This window comes from Miscanthus floridulus, chromosome 7 (genome assembly GCF_019320115.1).
Source record: "Miscanthus floridulus cultivar M001 chromosome 7, ASM1932011v1, whole genome shotgun sequence".
Taxonomy (NCBI): Eukaryota; Viridiplantae; Streptophyta; class Magnoliopsida; order Poales; family Poaceae; genus Miscanthus; species Miscanthus floridulus.
The window spans coordinates 131,658,991-131,665,014 of NC_089586.1; the positions used below are offsets into that span (position 1 = coordinate 131,658,991).

General features: G+C 44.7%; 1 pseudogene; it reads left to right on the plus strand.

Moving 5' to 3' along the window:
- Positions 1-183: 183 nt before the first annotated feature.
- On the plus strand, positions 184-3,098 carry LOC136466299 (sister chromatid cohesion protein SCC2-like; annotated as a pseudogene).
- The last annotated feature ends 2,926 nt before the right edge of the window (positions 3,099-6,024 follow it).

Sequence of the window (6,024 nt, forward strand, 5' to 3'; positions counted from 1 at the left end):
GTGGTGGTATTATTGACGATGGACACTGAAACAGATGAGTTTTGTTTCCAAACTAAGATGACATCATGAACCCTTCTATCAGATTGTCAGTTAACAATTGGAGAAATTACTTGTTATGCCTCTTCTAACAGTAGTGGATATTTTAGATAGCAATATAGCGTTTGAGTAGCCAAAAAACACAGAATGATCCTGAAGTGGTTTGTTGGGCACATTTCTCATCTCAGTATTATGCGAATATACCCTTGATAGGTTGTCAGACAAGAAGGCGACCAGAGCCCGCATTTCAATGATGCCTATTGGTACTCCATGGGTGCCTTACAGAGCACCTGGTGAAGGAACCTGGCAGTGGCTTGACATATGGAATGCTCTGGTAAACCCAATGACACTGACTATATGCTTCCTTGGGCTGATGTAACTATATTTTTTTGCTGTGCATGGATAAGTAATTTGAATTGTCAATGTGCAGTATCGTTAGCGGATTATCTTCATCGGGGACAATATAGATGAAGAATTCAGCAACCAAGTGTTAGCAAGCATGCTGTGTCTTGACAGCATTGACAATTCCAAAAAGATAATGTTATACATTAATGGACCAGGTGGAGATGTAAGGGCCTCAGAATACTATTATTGTACTTGTGTTGGTCCCCATTTATTTTACTGTTACACTTTCCATTTCCTTTTTTTTAGGTGAGCCCGTGATTCTCTGACCTTCTACCTACTACACTTTCCATAAATTGTATTGGAGTCCTATTCTTGATAGGTGCTTGGATACAAATGATCAAGTTCGCCAGAGTGCACTTAAGGTGAATTAAGCAGGCATTATATTTCATTTCACGCTTTATCTTATCATTTTACAATAGAAATAATTTATTCTTCTTCTTGTAGATTGTTGAAGTTGTACTCCGCCAGGGTTTAGTTCACCCTATTACCTGCGTTCCTCACCTTATAGCGCTTGAAATGGACCCGCTGGAGGGGAACTCGAAGTTGGCTCATCATCTACTGATGAATATGAATGAAAAGTAAGTTGGCCCAACTTCCCATACTTATTTGTTTTATTATATTTGGAATAAAACACTATCTGATCAGTTCAAATTTGTTTGCAGGTACCCTTCATTTTTTGAAAGCCGCTTGGGTGATGGACTACAAATGTCATTTAAATTCTTTGAATCCATAGTCAGCAACCATAAGATGGCAGCAAACATAAAATCAAATCCAATTGCATTTGTCAAACCTGGCATATCTAGAATATACCGTCTTATCCGTTCAAATCGAAATTCCAGAAACAAATTTGTCCACTCGATAGTTCGGAAATTCGAGTCTGATAGCCGGAGTCGCAGCACAGTTACCTTTCTTGTGTAAGTAATTTAAGTAAAAATACACTTGTTGACGCTCTATTCTTTGATGAGGTACTGACTGTCATTTTGTCTACATATTGCAGATACTGTGCTGAAGTTCTTTCCTCCCTGCCTTCACATGCTCCGATGAACCACTTTACTTGATCTATGATATAAATCGAGTTATTCACCTTAGGGCTGGAGGAGTCGAGGGCAATTTGAAAAGGTGGACTTCTATGTCTCAACCGCAAGATACGGCGGGTGTGCCAACATTGCCAAGAGAGAGTCATGTTGTCATGCAAGAGCCTGGTGGATATTACGATAATGTGGGATATGTCCCTGAAAGGGTGAATGACAACAATCCTTGCAGTACTTCAGACGTGGCCAAAGTGAAGGTGGATGTGGACATGACCAAAGTTCAGGTGTGTTACGTTAGAGAAGTTCTGGGTGGTAGGGTTCATTATTTCAATTGATCCATCAGGGAGGTTGCTGCCCTGAAACCTTTTTCATCTTACAATTTTCACTAACTTTTTTTTTCTTTTTTGCCAGGGAGATTGCCATAATGCAACAGCCCTCCAGCTACTACTGAAATTGAAGAGACATTTGAAAGTTGTTTATAGTTTAGATGATGCCCGCTGTCAGGTATGGTTTGCTCTTTATTTGGAGATTGGTACTGCTATTATGGGTGCATTTACATGAGACATGGTCTGTTTGTGTTTTAATACAGGCATTTTCTCTAAAGGAGCCTCCGAAATCTGGAGAAGCATTCTCCAGGCAGAATGTTCCTTTTAATATTGGCAACACTAACATCAGTCTGCCGAGCTGCCTGCAGGATGTAGCTTCTGTTTACCAGGTACTAAATAGTGAACTTAAGATTCCTTGGCAAGACAAAGCTGTATAGTTTATGGTTTGGTATCTGGCATGTACTACTCTCTTTTTTATTTGAAAGATATATCCTACCCTGTTCATGGTTGACGCTGATGTGGTTTGGTGGACATGATGCTCAGGATTTCAAGACAGCGCTCCGCGAAGATTCCATGGACTTTGCTGTGTTCATCCCTTCAGTCCAGACTAGGAAGCGCCCAACCCCAAGAAGTACGACGAGAGTCAGGAGAACGGCTGCCCCGAGTGTTACAAAAGCCCGTGGTGGTGCACGGGGTGACGATTCTGACGATGACGACTGGACTGGGGGTCCAAGAATGCTCGACTTCAGTGGGGGCGGCCGTGTGACAAGGCAGAGGGTCCAAGTATGATGACTGGTCTTGGTGCTTTTGTACATTCTAGGGAAACCTATAGCAGCTGACACAAGAAGGGTTAGGGCTGAGTGTTAGGTTTAAAGTCGTTTAGGGTACATAGAAGCAGAAAGGAAAGGCTGATAGCTTAAGTTAGCTTGTATTAAAGTGGTTTATCTTCATGTGCTTAAGTTAGCTTGTATCTGTTTATGATCTTCTCCTTACTCTAGACTACGGATCTGGAAAGAAGAAATGGAGGAGTTGATACATTTTGAAAACATAAATTTTATAAACTACTAGAAGAATTGTGATGCTGTGGCAGTAAAGTGTATGTAGCCTGCCAATGGCTGGGAGATGAAAAGGTGTAAACATGATCCTGCTTTTTGATTAATCTTTTAGTTGCAGAGGTATAAAATGTTTTTTTGGACGAAACTGGAGGGCCTTGCTAGGCCCTACAGGCGATTTATTAAAAATAAGCAAGGAACAAAAGAGTCCAAAAAACAGCCAGAGGCTTAAGAGACAGAAGAAAAGAAGAAAATAAGGGATACAAGGGAAGTTACTACAGATTCTGGATCCATGAATCAAAAGTTAAAGCGTGCCTAGACCTTATCCTTAGGGATAAAATCCCCATTTCTTTTTCAAACACCATCTTAAATGTTAAAGTGCAGCATGTCCGAACTTTATTTAGTTATTACTGACAAGGAACTCACATGGATACCCAGCACTGATACTATGCTAGCTATGTAAAAACTTAACCACAATGACAATTGCAGAGGACATCGCATCACAATATAGCTGGTATAGGAATTGTGCCGCTATTTCTTTGGTGGATGTAAGAAATAACATAATCATACGTAGCCAGGTTGTGGACAGGCCCTATGCCCTCGAAATTTGAATAACTCCGCGAAACTTGAATATTTATTCAACTCTTCTTATTTCAACAACTATCTCAGGGCCTCTCATAGGGTAGTGGGCGCATTACAAGGATATACAATATGATTGATGCCACCATAGTAGGAATTAGGATACCAAAGATGGTCATGGTGAGCTCATCTTCATCTAAGCACATCTTGAAAGTGTCAGCTTCTTGCTTCTAACAATGTACTCCGGCTCCTACTTGATGTTTTCTTCGATAGTCTCCAGCTTGCAGCACTTCAGCTTGCAGCACTTCTCTCAAGCTTTTTCTTAAAATATTGAAATAGGTTGGCATTTGAATAGGGGGCTTATGCGGGTGATTAGCGTTTAGTGACCTGTTGTGAAGGAGGATATAGGCGATTGATGGCGGGTTTAGAGGGTGGGTGCGCGCCATTATCGGTGGCACTGAGCAGCATTAAGGGCAGAGGGAATCAGGTTTGTGGGGGATAACAGCGGCAGCATCGGGCCAATGGAGGTTACATCACGAGCGGTGCGACGTGCGGTGGGTGGCGGTGCAGAAGAGATAGCGGCGTGATGCTGAGAGGACGGCACCAGTGTGCGGGAAAAGGAGCGCGGGTGAGTGGCCACTGGCGGTGCGCGCGGCTTTTGTTTGCATGCGGCCTGCTGTGCGCTTTGGTGGTTGCATGGGTGTGGAGTAAATGTAGCTAAATCGGCCGCACCCAAGCAACCGGGAAGTGGAGGCGGCGTGGAAGAGAAACACTGGCGGGTAACGAGGTGGGGAGAGCGTCGGCCATGGTGCGCTCCCTGCGCGAGCTTGAGTGGAGGGAGGAACCAAAAGAAGAAAAAGGAGGGGTCCGGTACGGGGGTGAGGGCGAGAGTCGAGAGCCGATAGGGTGCGGGAAAAAGGAGAGAAAAAGGAACTGTCTGAACGCAGGTGGGTCCCGATATCGACAGCGTCCGTAGGTGTCGATGCGTGCGTAGCGCGGTCAAACCGGACACTGGGATTGGGACATTGCGTCAGTTTAGGCGTTTCGATCAGTCAAAACTACTCGAATAATAACTTTTCCACACTCGCCGTCCTCGTCTCCGTACCGAACCCCCCCTTCTTTCTCCATAGCCAGAGCCTCCACCTTTGGGGACATGGCCGCCCGCACACCTCCCTCGTCGAGCGAACCCTCTCTGCTCTCCTTTATTCCCCACCTCCGCTCGCTTACGCAGGGAGCGCACCATGCAAAGTTAGCACGCAGGTAGAAGCAAAGGCCTCAGCAGCATGCACGCGGTTCGTGCTCGCATGCGTGCCAACTATCACGCTACGAGCTACCGGCCATGCATGCCGAGCATCCACCCCCCCCCCCCCCACTACACGCCACGCCGCCCAGCTACAGCGTTGTCCCATCTCCCTGTGCAGCCATGGCGCCACAAGACACCATTAATGGCGAGAACTTGAGCACCGGTGGCACAGCTCCTCCCCGGCCGCAGGTAGCGAAGTATCAACTTAAAAAGAATGGAGTTGACCAAATTTGAACTAACTTTTTCAACATCTTGGAAGCGTAAACCGTGTCTGTAAGATTTTGTATGGTCCTGACAAAGTAGAAGGGAATTCCTGAGGTTCACATCACGCTATGTCTGGCCGCGTCTTTAAAACCACACCATCTATCTTATTGATTAAATTTAAAATTATCTAACATATTGAAAAGTGAGAATCATATTCATTTTAGGCTGGAGAGAGTACTTAGGTGTTAACACTCAAAATTATCCACGAATAAAGGTTTATAGTCCGTTAAAAGCACGGTAAAGACCCGGCAAAAAAACACGGTAAAGATGAAGCAATAAATGGTGATCCCCGGAGAATTTATACAAGGAGTGCAATAGGCTGAACGTGCAAAGTATATAAAACAACATGGCGAGTGCCTCCCTAAGCTATCCAGAAATTCACTCAGTAAATTTGAAAGCACCGGACATCTTCACCTACGCAGGATGGGTCGAAAGCAGGTGGACACATTTAATGCCTCTCCTCCTTACCATCAGATAAAAACAATTCCCCGACCATGCAGGAACATTTGTACTTACACATGCATCCATGCATCTAAGAGACGGCTTGGGTTGCGTGCACGTTGCTCCCGAGGTGGTCGGTGGTTGGGTTGGTCGACGTTAGTATGGCTCCCTACCCAGTGCAGGTTCAACTTGCCAGTCGTGCAACGTCTCATCATCCCTTAGCACCTCCATGTCCACCTCACCATGGCAAACATCAGGGCGATCGCTGCGGACTACGGCCGAAGATCCGCTGCCTTCCTTGCACCGCTCGTGTTCCCAACACTACCAGCAGCACCATCGGCATAAATGAGGAAATAAAGCTTCAGAACCTATTTCTAAATTAAAACTTAACAACAAATCCTTTTCCAAAAAGTTAGTACACTGCATGTGAAGTTATATAAGTAGCCCTATTACTATGGTTATGTATCCAGGATAGATGGCACTCTGCTGACTTAGGTAGGCTTAATCAAATTCTCTACAGGTATACTAACCCCGAGCATAGTCCGATAGTATCGACTAGCTACATGGAGAGATCGGTATGCCAAAAA